This window comes from Spermophilus citellus (genome assembly GCF_964194105.1).
Source record: "Spermophilus citellus genome assembly, chromosome: 7".
NCBI classification, from domain to species: Eukaryota; Metazoa; Chordata; class Mammalia; order Rodentia; family Sciuridae; genus Spermophilus; species Spermophilus citellus.
In genome coordinates, this window is record NC_138188.1 from 118,025,882 (window position 1) to 118,041,751 (window position 15,870).

Genomic DNA, 15,870 nt, shown 5'->3' on the forward strand with positions numbered 1-15,870 from the left:
GCAATTTTTTTTAAATTACAAGGAATGCTTGATTTCAATCTTTCAGGTAACCCATTTACTTATTAAGAGTCATGAGGGCTTTTGAAGCTTGACACAATTGTACAGGATGACTGGGTAGAACACGGCAGTCCCTTTTCCCCTTTATCTTCAGCCAGCCTGCTGGATTGCTCCTTTGCCAGCTAGTGAGGCAGGCGTGTTGGGACATTGTACAAGCAGGAACCAAAAGATTTGTTGGAAGAGACCCTGGGGCTTCAAGAAAAGGACCTGAATTCAAATCCCTTATGACATAAAATCTCAATTCACTGGGAGAGCCTCAAATCCTCTGTTCCTTTAGACCTCACTTTTCTCATCTCCTAAATATGGATATTTAAACAGGTAAAGGCTGAAGTCCCTCCCAAATTCTCAACTCTTTTAGTGGTCTGAGCTCTTTCCCTACCTATCCATATGACCCCTATGATGAGTCTCAAGTTTCCTCACCAATAATCCACTACTAAAGATATTTTCATGAATATCTCTGTGGATTAGTAAATACATAAAAGAAAATTCCAAATACTGATGCCTTTAAATATGAAATGTGCTTTATAACTTTTAAATACTACCATTAACTAATTAGGAAAAAAATTAATTAAGATGTCAACAAGTGAAAGAATTGCTTGTGATCCTCATACAGCTCTTAATGGGTTAAATGCTTGGACATCTGGTGAAATATTAGCCTCAGCTGTTTAAGTGACATCTTCTTGGGTCAAATTTCTCTCCTCTCTCCAATCCATCTGCTCACAGCTTGTCATGATAAACACTTCTGAGTTACAAAGCAAAAAGTACACAGCAACAAGACAGGCACAGCATCTTGGATCTTCACTAGACAATAATATCAGAGCAAAAACAACACCCAGGCATCTGCTTTTCCTCTGCCAACCCCATCACACAGTCCATCCACCCCTGCCCACCTTCTCTGCCCTGTGTGTTGCAGCCACATGCCAGAAAGGAGGAAAGCTGAAGGTAAGAAATCAAAACCAGGCACAAGTGATTGAAAAGAAGAAACAGACTTAAATGGATAAGAATAATGATAATGCCAGGTGGAAAATCTAGGTGGCCCTTGCCCTTGGTTCCATGAAAGGAGAATACACTGTGTGATTAATAGTCACTAGAATAGAATCATCTCAAAGTAGGGTCCAGGGGATCAGGGTTCTTGACCTTATCTATAGAGGGCACCGATTTGTTCTGAGACTTCAGCAAAATCTACTGAAGTTTCAGCCTAGTTTCTTCATTTTCTGTATTACCTTTGTCATCAGGATTACAATTTATAAATTGTTCTGTCAAAGTTTGACACACCTGAATTATAAAAAAAAAAAATTTATTCTTAATCTGATATTCTGGAAAGAGCACATACTGAGAAACCCATGGATGTGTGGCTGAGAACTTTGACCTTTAACTTTCTAGGAGTGAACTGTAGTTTCCGAGTACAGATGCATCATCATCAGAGTAGAGATTCATACTCTTAGTTCTGTTTATTCTTTTCTTATACAAAATAAGGGGATTATATAGATGCTGAGTAAATTTCCCTGTTGACAATCTGAGAGTACATGTGCTATTCTGCTTTGTTAAATGTTTAAAGCCGTTGAACATCCCAATGCTCTGTCATTCTATACAAATTGTGTATCCATACACATTTTCCAAAAGCAACTTCTTCAGTCTGGAAGTCACTAGGATCAAAATGCCCTCATTAGCCAGATTATGATACTTCTATACAATGCTAATAGCGGGTATTTCTTAACGGTGCAATTTCAAATGATAATTTTAAAAAAATTACCCTTGACTGTAGTTTCTTGTTCATCTCCCATAAATATTCATTCATTATGTAATAAAAATAATGAAAGAGGAAAGGAAGGAATGCTGCTAGCAAGAATCCAAAGACAAGACAGAAATTGACTCAGCACTTAATCACGTTAGTTGCAAAAAATAAAAATAAAAAAAGTAATTTTGCCTACCAATTCATTCTTTATCAGTAGTCATCTGTCTCCACTCCTTGGAAGAAAAAAAAATAGGTTCATTTTATAGCCATGCCTAAGGACCTGCATATTTGTATTCTGACTTTGCTTATCATTCATATTCCATTCATTTATTCATCTGACCATCACACACTCCAGTGAGACCCCCATCTGTCCAGTGCAGTGTGCTATGGGATTAGGACACAGTAATAAATAAGATGGATTCTGCTTTCAGGAATATGAAGTAATGGAAATTTTCACACACTTCTGGTGGGAGAATAAATTGACAAATCCACTATGAATAAAACAGTTTGATTAGTTGTTCCACTTAAAGGTGTGATTGTATATATTAGGACCCAGCACTTCCACACCTAGAGGAAGCTCTTGAACATATGCAGATGCTGAGTGTGTGCAACTAGAAGTCACATACAAGCATGATCAGAAAAGCACTGTTTGCAGCAGAAATTGATGAACTGGAAACAACTTTAATACTCACGTGGATAAACTATAGCTACATGGACCAATATTAATGAATTTCAAAAACGTAATGGTGATTTTTAAAAAATGGTCATAAAAGACTACCTGTAATATGGATTCAATTATATAAAGATCAAAACACTCAAAGCTAAAGAATATATTCATTAAGGACAATGCTTTTGATAAATGACAAGACAAGCAAGGAAATGGGAAATAATCGGCATCATGGACAGAACGAGAATATTCTAGAGTTGAGGGGCATGGAGAACTTGAAAGGTATTGGAAATGCATTGAGTAAAGAAGGAGCATTTCTATGAAGTCATGTAAATCTAGTAAACATAGTATTTGTGTACATGATAGCACTTCAAATCAATAAATGAAAACCTATCCACAAAAAAAGGAATGAAATACATACAAAAACATCAATATTCAAAATGCAAATTAAATATTTCCGGCTACATATACTCTCTAGTAACATCACCTTCCTTTTGACTACTCTAAGTTTTAAATTTTAGCTGTATTTTGATAGCCTTCCATTTCTTCTGTATGTAATCATTACTTTGGTACAAATTTTGTTTCCTGGGGACTGAAGGCTTCTTGGGTGTAATATATTGGCTTCTCTTTAACTCTCCTTCACCTACAGCCACCTTCTTGGGAATCAGTTGTGATATATTCTGTAAATATTGAGATTTACCTTCAAGAATTTTGACTTAAAAATCTTAATTTTGTGATTTAAAACTAATGAGATCTTGATCATAAAATTCCACTTCTATAAAATGCTACCTCTACTTTTAAAATTTTTTAAAAAATAAAAACTTCAGGATTGTCCTGAGAATTCATTGAGATTATATTTGTTTGCTTACATTATGAAATATTACATGCATTTATATATGGGTCTTCATACATAGCAGGTACTCAACAAACATCTATTGATGATTTTGAAAGTCTTAATTTATTATGTGTCATGTCCATAATTATGTGTCAGGTTGAAATATGCAGGGCAGGAAAAGTAACTAGAAAAGATTGAAATGACCTTCCCTAGGAAAGGTCGATTCTGAGACATTCTAAAAGAAGTCACCCAGGAGCACTGATTTAACTGAAAAATGTGGGTGGAAAATTTTCAGCATTGGGCCCTCTGAACTGTGGATCACATTGTTTAAAACATCTTGTGACAACCAAAAGTGAAAGGCTTTTGGACCATGTGGCAATGAAAGCATGCTCTAAGACTTATGAAGAACATTGATGAAGACAATGAATGATGCATGACAGATTTGATAGCAATTGAAGTAAACAGAGCCTGCTTTTACTTTGAAATGAAAGCACTATTTGTCAACACAGTCTTGAAAATATAAAATAGGAATTTTTGAGTTACCCTTCTAGACAGTGCTAGAAATGTTTGAAGTTTAATTCCAGTTTCATAAAAAACATTTTAAAATATTTTCTAAAGGTATTTACTAGTGTTTTTCTGAATAAAAAAATTAAAGAGAATGCATGCAGAAAAACAACTTGTTTTATTTTGGAGTATGTATATTAAATTCCTATTTGATTAGCATCTTCTTATTTCCAATGTAATTTAAGACTTATGATCTTATTTAAATAACTATGAAGTGAATATTATAAATTCTACTCTACACAAGACAGATTAGATTTTCAGACAGTAAATGACAAAGCAAGTCTCATCCTATAATTACTGATACAAGATTCATGCTACCACATTTGACACACATTTACCTTAAACCTTTACCATGGAAGAGTTATCTTTTTAATACTCAAGCATTTTCTTCAAAGTTGAAAACTATAGTTTTATAGTTTATATATTTATATATTTAGTTATTTGATGTGTACTATATACATTTTATATATCTTTATTTTTATACTTAAAACTATAGTAGGCATACAGTACATTACTACTGAACATATGAGCTCATATGTTTACCTTCTAGGACCTACTTGTGCTAAACACTAAAGCAGAATCACAGACTATCACTACTCTCAATGGACATGGCACAATTTTCATCTTTTGTTTGCCTATACCCAGCAAACTACCCAGGCAATTAAAATGTCAAATGTAAGGATGATATTTTGTTTTTCACCTAGGAGAGGGGCCCTTTGATTTATTCCATCCTGAAAAAGAAAGACTACAACCTTAGCAAATGTGAATCACACTGCTTATATATCAAAGCCTCATTTGGTACCCCATAAATGTACACAACTATGATTTATTAATAAAAATATTATTAATGATAATTTTAAAGTTTCTTTTAAATGTAATATAGTATATTTACTGTTTTTAACATAACATAGTATAGACATAGACTAGTACCTTCTGCGTGTCTCCTACACTGCAACTACCACCATCGCAAAGGAGTCCAAAAATCTCGTATAGTTTCAGCATATCTCCTTTTCAATAGTAGTCAGAACACAGTATTTTCTCTCTTTTTGTGAAGATTCTGTTGGAATAACATTATTCAATTTTTAAAAAATATCAAATAATAACAAAAACAATAGGTAATTATGAGCACTTTTAACTCATTATTGGGACATTGAATCTTACAGACATAAGGAACATGGATGATTAAAGAAAACTCTGTCCATGGTACCTATGGGAGACAGTTTTCCTGAAATAACCTAGAAGTTTTAAGGTCAAATGATTAAGATTAGGACTCTCTTAACAACTACTTAGAGTACAAATTTTCAAAAAAATTGAGAACTACATCTCAAAGAAAATGAATCACTGTAATGGCTAAAGCTTCAATATGGACATTAATAAACCCAGATTAGAGTCCTCTTTTCTCTTGCATTTTGAAATGTCTTTCATAGTTTAGAGGTTCATTTTTAACCAACAACTCAAAGTAAAGACTGGTAATTCTTAAGTTTTCCTAAGTGCACTGTCATCCTTCCATTCAGAAAAAAAAAAAAAAAATGTCTACCAGGAAAAGTGCTCACATTTGCAAAAGCATGAGAAATTCTCACAGCAATTAATGAACAATGAAGAAACAAATGAATCTTTATTTGTATCTGTGAATAGAAATAGAGTAGCATAAGATGAATGGGAAATGTCATCAAATAAATGAAAGACCCAGATTATAAAAGAATGACCCACAAAGTATAAAAGTGACATAGGAAAGATAATTATTTTTCATATTTTATTTACATTGGCAAAGAATGTTGAGAATATGTTTCATCGGTGAAATAAGAACATACAGGCAAAAAAAATCAGCAATTAAAATTAAAGAATTTAAAATAGCTCCTGGGGATTAAAAATGCATTCTTAGAAATAAAAGTCCAACAAAATTATTTGAAAAAAAATTAAATAAAAAGATCTGAGAATGTAAAAAGTAAAGAGAAGAGAGATAATATGAAAGAAGGTGGAGGATACAAGGTGACATAATCAGGTAGTATGGAACTTCAGGAAGAGAAAATGATGGGAACAAATAAGTGGACCCCAGTCTTCATATTGAGAGAACTTATAATGTCTGTATTGAGAGGAAATAAATGAATTAATTTAGTAACAACCTATGCCTTCATAATTTGACAATATCAAGGTTAAAGAGAATATCTCAATATTTCAGAAGTGGACAGACAGAAAAGAAAGGAAAAAAATGCCTAGAGGAATACTCATGGGACTGACAGCAGACTTCTCAACATGAACTTTGTAAATTGAAGACAGTGGAAAAATACCATCAATATTGTGAAAGAAAGTTATTTATAATATAGAATTCTCTATTCTGCCAAATATTTAGTGTAGTTACTAGAAAATTTTTTAAAAATTCACATAAGCTACCCCAATATTTTCTTTCATATACCTTAAATGAGTAAGTCAATTCTTGCTCATTAACAAAAGAAAAACAATATTGAATCTAGGAAAGAAGTTTCCTGATGTAGGAACACAATAAAGTACTGGAATGATACCCTTACAAGTACACTTAGAGGATAAGCAGTCTCAATTGTTGTGGGATGTAATGGGGCCTGGGAAAAAGATTTAAAGGGAGGTGGGGAGACAAGGACAATGAAATTCCATGTAATTAACTGTGGATTAAGAAACGGATTATGAGAAATATGTGAATATATGGTAATTCCATATTACTTGGTCTTTAAGAAAAAATAGATTTTAATAAAAAAAGAAATTAAAGAGAAAAGTGTTGATATAAGTATAAACTAAAATGAAACACAACTTTTTCTAATTAATGATACATAATACAAGTGAAACTAGTCAAAACAGATTCTTGGAAAATTACGCACCAAGTAACATAGAGGCTCATAGCATTCAATGTTTAGAAAAGAAAATTAATTTTAGAACATGTTGTATTATTTAGTCCCTACTGAAATAAATAAAATTATAGAATCATAATAATATTGTTTATTGACATTAAATTTTTAGAGTCAACTTATGTACAAAGTACTAAAACATTACATGTAATTTCAGAAGATAATGCAAATGTTAACATTCAAAAATGCATGCATTGTGGTATGGCTGACAGGAATTATGTGTAGATAGAAGAATGTGGTATAAAATAGGATAGGGATATTATTGTACTCACTTTACACGGTGAGAAACTGAGCAGTACTCTCTGAAGTTGGTGAAATAAGAAACACAGGTATAGGGATTATATTTATATAATCTTGAGTATAGAACTTACAGTGAAAATTATAAATGTAACCAATGCAAGAACTAAAATAATAATAACATAATTTAAATATTGGGGAAATAATAAATAGTGTGATAATGCTAAATCCTAATCTTGTACAAATGGGGAGTTAATAGGTATCATTAACATATACTAATTTTAAAAAATAGAGGTATTAGCACATTATTAGGATTTTGGAAATAACCAGCAGATGAAATAAATTTGTAAGTGTTGAAATATTCTGAAGAATATAAAAGTGTAGGCCAGAGAACTGCTGATTTTTATTAGGAGGTTTTTATTATAGTTTTATAATATGCATATAGTTTTTTAAAAAATTATAAATGTATATTAGTTACAGAATATTTAATTTTAAAAAGCTAAAAATACTAAAATACACATAATATTTGTATAAGGCTGTCATTTGCAATGCATTTGATAAAGTTTCAAATTGGTTTTTAAAAATTGTGTCTATACAACAATCAATAATACAAATGCTCTTAGGAAGTTGAATGCAGCCTTAAAAATAACTATCTTGGCAAATTGTAATGGCATAAGTAGATGTCTAACACCTTTTGATGTTTGTTAGGACAAAGGGGAGGCTTCAGAATATGTTCAATGTGATATGATGTTTTAAAAACATATCTTTTCCTTTCCACAGATACAAACATATACAACTTTAGAGAATAGGTCTGGAACTCCGAGCACTGTCAATGGGAAATGGTGAAGGAGAACTTGGCTGTATTGTAACCTTTGTTGTTTCTAGGACTTTGTTTTCAAAACTCAGTCTTTTTTTTCCACTTTTAATGGGGGAAAGTGACACCAGTATGATGATCCCCCCACCATGCCTGACTCTCCCCGTCTCAATAATTGTTGACTCAAAGTCAATCTTATTTCATTTATCTCCCTACCAATTTCCACCCTTTATAGAAAATATTGAAGAAAATCTCAGATATTATCTATGAGAATTTTGCCATGTGTTATAGTTTGGATAGGAAATGTCCTACCAAAGCTTCTGTGCTAATGCAGGAATATTCAAAGGTGAAATGATTGGATTATGAGAGGCATGACCAAATCAGTCCATCCTAGTTTGAATTGATGGACTGGGTGGAACTGCAAGCAGGAGGGTGGGGTTAGAGGAGATTATATCTTGTCTCCCTGTATCCTCCTTCTCTCTCTGCTTCTTGGCCACCATAAAACAAGTTGCTTTCCTCTACCATTCCTTTCTAACATTATATTGTGCCTCACTTAGGGCCAGAGCAATGGAGTTGGCCAACCATAGACTGAAACCTCTAAAACTGTGAACCCCACATAAAATTTTTCTTACCTAAGTTTTGTTATAGACTAACACAAAAGCATCTGTTCATATTTCCATTAAGTCATTTGATATTTTCTCATTTTTAGGATCTTTATAAATTGTGGACACTTGACTTTTTCTCATTCATTATCATTTATTTGAGTAAAATTGATCTTTTACCAGTCATTGGCTTAATTTTAAAGTTAGTGTACTGTCATTTGGAAAAAAAAAACATATTTTAAGGTATATTATACTCAAACTTATTGAAAGTTTACTTTCATGATTTGTGTTTTTTTGGAACTTGTTTATGAAATCTGAATTTCAATGTTGCTAACATATAATCCTAGGTTTCTTCTAAAACTTTTAAAGTTTCCAGTTTTATATTTCTGTAATAAAATAGATTTATATATATTATATAATTATATATTTCTGTAATTAAAAATATTATTTTAAAAGTACAGAAAAGTAAAAATCTTCATAATTGTAAGCCCTCAGAATCCAACTATTAACATTTTTTCTATGTATTTCCAGTGTATAAGTTGTTTTGTTGCATGTGAGATGAGAGCTTACCCACATTATATATGCATTTTTATTGACCAAACTTAAGAATATATTTTTTAAAAATACATAGTATTTCTTAGGGAAAAAAAAGTTGAGGCTGAATAATAGAGTTGAAAGACTTGAGAGGGAATTTGCATGAGTATTCTCTTTTACAGTATGTACTTAGGATGTATTGAACCCAAATCAAGAACATTATTAACATTTTTGTTTTTTCACAGCTTTATTTGTGCCTCAAATGTAGAAATTTACATAGTTTTCCTATTATTTACTGTTCATATGTCTATCTCATCCACTAAAAAAAAGAGATATATTAAATCAGAGGCAAATCTTACTAACTTTTGCATAACTAATAAGAGCTGGCAAGTAGTAAGTGCTCAAGAAATATATAAAGGAAGGTCACAATGCAAACTTTGAATGAGTATAGAGGAGACCTAAATTTCAGTTCATCAAGTAGCTAGTTGTTTGACTTTGGAAAAATTTCTTCTAAAACTTTGTTCCTTCATCTGCAAGTTGAGGAGAGGGGACTACATGATCTACGAGTTTCTTTTCTCCTGTGCTACTCCTGACTCCAATCCTTTGAAAAGTGTTTAAAGTAGCCATAAATATTCTCTGAAATATTAATATTTCATTATCCTATTAAGGAGCTCAGTCTTTCAACAACCTATGACATCTAACACTAACAGGTGTTTACTTAAATACAAATGGAAATTGTGGTCCCTTAAGACTGCCAATTTTTCAGTAGAGATGTCCTTGCAGGTTTGGATGGATGAGCTGTTTTCTGGTAAGTAGCCATCAGGGAGTGAGCTTAACATAAGATACCCATTGGAGCTCTCTTGCCACCGTGATTTCTGGCAGGATATGAGACCATGTCAGTTCTTGGCTAATTTTTCTATTAGCCCTGTGGACGCCAACCTGATAAAGGGAGCTTGAGATTACATCTCCCTCTAGTGACTAAAGCCTTCTCATTGTGCAAGTCTCTGGTGGCACATAAGCAAGAATATTTGGCTAGAAAATTAAATCAAAAAGATAATCCATTATTTCACTAATAATTCAAAGAAAACTGTCACTGTTGTTCTGTGGGAGACACAAGTGCATTACCTATTCCACTTTATGTTAAGAGAACTAAAGCTTAGAATGTGTTTCTAGAGTGCCTAAAACTACGTAGTGAGAATTCTTCCCCATTAATACAATTCATCAGGCCTATCATCCCCCAAAGTCTCAAATTAACATATGATAGCATAATCCCTCATCTATTCATTCTAGATATAATTTTCCACAAAATTGGTTCTGTAGAAACCGTCATGAAATATAGGAAAATATCAAGAATGCAATCTTTCAACTGAACAAACTACCTATGTTAGAAAAACTAATAACAATAGTTAGCCAAACTAAACTCAAAGTCAGTGCTTTGGAAGGAAATAAGTAGGCCAAAGAATATTTGGATATAAAACAAGGGCTTTATCTTACTACTATGACTCTCCCCAAGAAAACTGGTAAATATGCCACCATCCATTTTATTGGTACTTGTATTATACTTTATCTGCAATAATTCAGTATAGTTCAAAGGAAAATATGAGTCAAATAGCTACTTTTCCAAAACTTGAAACAAAGAAAATAAGGAAAAAATATATATCTTGGATTGACATAGAACTTGCATGAAGTCTCATAAGTAAGGGGCCAACCCAGTGATATCATCTCAAAACTAACCTCAGGATATATTACCTTTCACATCAGATACTCTCCCCCATCTCTCTATTAACAGCTTCAGGACATGGTATTAGGGTGTCCTGGATATTACAGAAAATGTTTGCAGTCATAAATACACTAATTTAGTCATAATACACTAATCAGCCTTCTTTGCATTAAAAACTGTTATACTGAAATGCAAGCAGACTTTGGGGAAGAAGGGATTTTCACCAACTCACTGGGAAGTCCCTGTGGTTTCTAACTTCCATTTCTCGGTTCATTTCATGAAGCTCTTCATACAGATGGCCCTATCATTTCAGACCAACATAATCAGATTTTCTCACCATAGACCTTGAAGCTTCTTTACAAGTCTGCAACTTCTCTACAGTTATAGAATATTGGGTTGATTTAGATGTGAGAAACTAATCTGTTGATCTTAAGTTTGCAACACAGAAAAACTAAGACCCAGAGTGAGAAAGAGATTGTCTAAGATTACTTAGAAAAGATATAACTAGAAGCTAAATTTCAAGATTCTAAGTCAAGTCATTTGTACCATTATTGTGTGTGTGTGTGTGTTTAAAAACTACCAGAGAAAATGTTTCCAAATAAATGTAAACTCACTTTATCCATTCATAACTTATTTTCTTAAAAGTTTTCGGCTATTTTAATAATGCTACTATAGCTCAAGAAATATTTAGTATTCTTCTTTATATACTATTCTTCTTTATACATACCAAGTCAATGGAACATTTTTAATGGTTTTCTTAGCTACCAGATTGTTACCTCATTAAGGACCAATCTTTGTTTTATTCTGCCTGTTTTTCCAACCCTTAGCATCACACTTGGCACATAGTAGATTATCAGAAGCATTTTTTTTTGTTTAAAATTAACTGATGTTTATCTTTTGATGAAAGATTCAATTATTAAAGATAGCCAATGTCACAAGAAAAAAATCAAGTTCTTAAAATTAGTGGTTGAGTTGGGTAATATGCATCATATAATTCTTTGTCCTTGTCTCTTCCTCTCAGGCTCAGAGTAATGTGAACAAAGAGACTATTCCTTGTGAACCTTAGAGTCCCACAACACCACTCTCTATTCTTCAAAGAAAGAGAATTCTTGTATATATCCAGTTAATATCTGGCGAATAATAAAATCGTTGGGAGTAATGTGGATGAAGGTAGAGAGCACTTACATAGGAATTGTTGAAATAAGAATGTAATGATAAGAGTTTTTACTTAAAGACGAAAATTTAACTTGGTATATTTCCAAAGTTGTAACCCTCAACTAGCCACCTGGTACTATTATCTGAAATAAAATGAATTACATGTACAATAGACTTTACCAGGAATTGACATCAAGATAACTTTATTTGCTAACAACTTAAACCCAAAGTAGTTCTAAAGAGTTAGTTCTCTTTCGCAAAGATCTCATTCTGCTCCTTCCAGGATAAAATATGAATTTATGTCACTGTCCCCTAACCAGTAGGACTTACACATTAAATAAGGAGTATTTATGACTGTGGTGAGTTCTCTGATACTTTCTGGTGTTGTTTGTAGTTGGTGTTTAGATATTGGTTACATATATTTATGTTTACCAAGATGTCAGGCTATTAAAAAATGCCCACCTGAGAATAATGCCCTATGGGAAGTGTTATGAAAAACAACAACACACTTAAGTCATTGAAGGCTATTTATTAAATGTATTTTGGAAAAAACCAATGAGAACTAACTACCTAATAGGTGTCTCCTTTCAAACATATAATTTAATAATGAGGCACAGACCCGTATTTCCATCTGATCTTAGATTCTTTGGGGAATAGGATTAATGATTCCTACATTTTACCACACATTATCCTGAATAACATTAGAAGTGAGTTAATCCTAGAAGTAAATAAACTTCAGGACTTTGAAGTTCCATGAAGCTTAATGAGTGTATAAAAATAGCTTAAAATTTGCAGGTAACTAAGAAGGGCAGTCAATAATGCTTTGGAGATTTCTTACCACCCCAAATGACTTTTTCTATATGATGGAATATAATTGAAAGATCATGTTCTATTCCTTAAGGAGAAACTCCCCTATTTGAGATTCTTATTTTATCCTACTTTAACACAGGATTTAATTTTTCTGTTTTATCACTGCACTGCTTTTTGAAAGAGATTGTAAACTGGTTGTATTCAGTCCTGTCCATGTGCAAATAGGGTGTTTGGTGATGGATGAGAGAAGCTTTCTCTTCTACAGTGGTTCTATCCCTCTAGGTGTCCTGACATCATTTTTCATGGAGAAGGCTTTTCAATATTTTGAGACAATAAGATGAGTGTCCCTACATGGGGCAAGTCTGATGGGGGTTTATCAAAATGTCAGGATAGGATAAACAGCACTTTCATTGGAAAGCCAGTAGGGTAACTTGCTTGCTGCTGTGTTGTTGGCATTTAGTCAATAAGGAGTACAGTAACAAGATCCCTCACCTCCGATGATGTACATCCTCATTCCAGTTTAAAGCAAGTGAGTGAATGTGACACTGGTTTTACTCTCATGTGATTCTTACACCCCAGCCAGAGACAGACCTAACCTGAGAATGGGGAGAACTGAGAGTTAGGGTCTTCAGCAACTAATGCTCTTCCTATCTATACACTCCAGATAATTACACTTTCCAGACCTTCAGAGCTCCCCATTCACTATGTCACTAATTCTCTTTTTCTCCACAATCCAAGGGAATCTTTTAAATCTCCAATATGAGTAAGATCTTCTTCTCCCAATGCATCCTATATTCTCTCAGTTTTGTGACTTTAAACATGTGAATCCTATAAAGTCTTTAAAAACTCAAAAGCCAAGCACTGACACAGTTCAGGGTTTTTTGTTTTGTTTTGTTTTGAATTTCTGCTATGCCATCCCTTCTTTGAGGCAGTGCAGAGTGCTTTGCTAAATGGAACAGGAGTTAAAGATGAAATGTCAGAAGTAAAAATTACATCACTGGTACTTTGAATGTATTATCCCACAATAACTTCTACATGCATCAGAAAGAGGAAGAAAAGGATGCAAGCTCCAATGAGTATGTTAGTAGCTTGTTATTTTGAGATGATGATAACAAGTAGAGATCATTTGATTAATCATTCCATTTCTGGTGAGAATAGCCAAGATCAAAGAAAGGAAGTGTCTCACTCAATGTAACAGTACAGTAAGTTGTTAGAAAATAATAAGATTCCAGACCAATAGTTGATATCATCTTGGTTGAAGTTTAGAGGAAATAACTGTATGAACTTTAATGTTTGTGAAGCCCATATTTGAATTCCTACCTAAAAAGGATTTTTTTGAAAACTCATAAAATTTAAAACTAATAAAATTTGTCATTTATTAGTGTGTGTGATTGCAGAGAACTACCAAACACTATAAGCGCTATCTATAGGGTATATAAACTAAAATCTAATATTGGGAATATTACATTGGTAAACTTGTTACAATGAACCTGCATGTGAAGTGTTTAAAAATTTGGCATAGAATAAATGCTCAGTAATTTATATCTGTAGTTTTTAGTATGATGGTATACTATAAATGTATCTTAGATGTGTAGCTGAAGACTGTCATTGAATTTGCAGATTATAAGGACACTAGTTAGTTAGATATTGAAATAAATAAATAAATAAATGAAGAAAAAAAAATGTTTTAAAGGCCAGGGTATCCCTTAAGTGGCAATGATCTTTAACTTCTATTACTCACTTCTTCCTCAAAAACTCTCATAATAGCATTGAAACATTTATAAATATGATTTATTACCATTTTCAGTTAAGACATTTTAATTAATCAGACTACTTACTAGTTGAAAAGGAACAGAATAAGAAAGACAGATTAAATGTTTAATATACTTTTTTTTCATGCGAGAAAATTGAGTTGTACAAAAGAGAGTAACTTTCCTAAGGAACACAGATTGTACCTTGTACGGCTTGGTTCATAATTCCAACACCATGTGTCTAGACTGGGTCCTTGTACCCTCCCCATCCCATTTATAGCATAAGGCTTGGGAGTCATAAACCTTAAACCTCAAAATAATCCAGATTCTTCCTCTGGCTGCATACTACACCTCATTGTAACCATCAGAGGTTCTGTAAGTTGCCTTATGTTTTACATCCTTCACTTATTTTAATTTGTCCAGACCCTTCATTAAGATTTTTTAAATTTAATTTTTTATTTATTCTAATAGTTATACCTGATAGCAGAATGCATTTGATTCATTGTACACAAATGGAGCTGGTTTGCTCTTCCAGTGTGTAAAACTATTGCTAAAATAAAGTGAAAGACAATTTCTGGTTGTTTACTTAAATAGTTGAAAAAATAAACAAATGCAAGAATGATTCAGGACCAACAAAAGGAGCTTACCCAAACAATCCCCATCTCAGAGACACAAAAATACTCATTAAACAAACATAAAGGACAATATGAAGAACAGTGAGAACTACCTCTATCCTAGATACAACTGAAATATTTTCTCAGAACTGTCATGCTCAACTTAACAATAGGTAATGAAAGCTGATGTTAAAGAGTATTTTTAATGAAGATTTTTCTTTTATTAAACCTCACCCACTTATAATCCATGTAAAGAGACTTAAAGAGAAAACACAGAACTCAGTATCAGTAACCTGGTAAAAACTCAGACAAAGAACAAGTGAAAATGCCAATTGAGAAATTCACACTCGTTCAAACACCATAAACAGCTCCTTGGGATCATAAGAGCTGTATTATATGGTTAGGAAAAGGGAATTAAAAAAATAAACAAGAAGTTATGTTTATCAATATAGAGTACTGCCATGGTCCGGCTGCAGCAAAATAACCAGGGGGTGATGAGGAACTTGTATACATTGATGCAGCAGGAGTGGAAGCCGTTTATTGTAGGACAGGAGCGTTATTTATACATTCCACACAGCTTATCTTAATTAGCATAAACTAGATACATCAGTCAACCAATAAGAAATCTCCACACTTAATGGCTAGCTGGCCTTACTTCACAAACCACTCCCTCTGGCATTTTCCAGGCGCCATCCAGACTTGTTTACAGACTCTAACAGAGTACAGGCAAATATTATTATAACTGTGTGTGTGTGTGTGTGTGTGTGTGTGTGTGTGTGGTGCTGGAGACCAAATCCAGGGCTTCACAACACTTCTAAGCTCCTTTTATTGGCCCTGAATCATTCTTGTATTTCTTTATTTTTTCAACTGTTTGAGTAAACAATCAGAAATCATCTTTC

At 32.9% G+C, this 15,870-nt stretch overlaps 1 long non-coding RNA gene across 1 annotated transcript in view; it reads left to right on the forward strand.

The window, feature by feature from the left end:
- The first annotated feature begins 829 nt into the window (after positions 1–829).
- Positions 830–15,870, forward strand: part of LOC308653934 — a 148,065-nt gene continuing 133,024 nt past the window's right edge. The window contains exon 1 of the long non-coding RNA XR_014023139.1: positions 830–999. This is a non-coding gene — a long non-coding RNA (uncharacterized lncRNA). The remainder of the gene's footprint in view (positions 1,000–15,870) is intronic.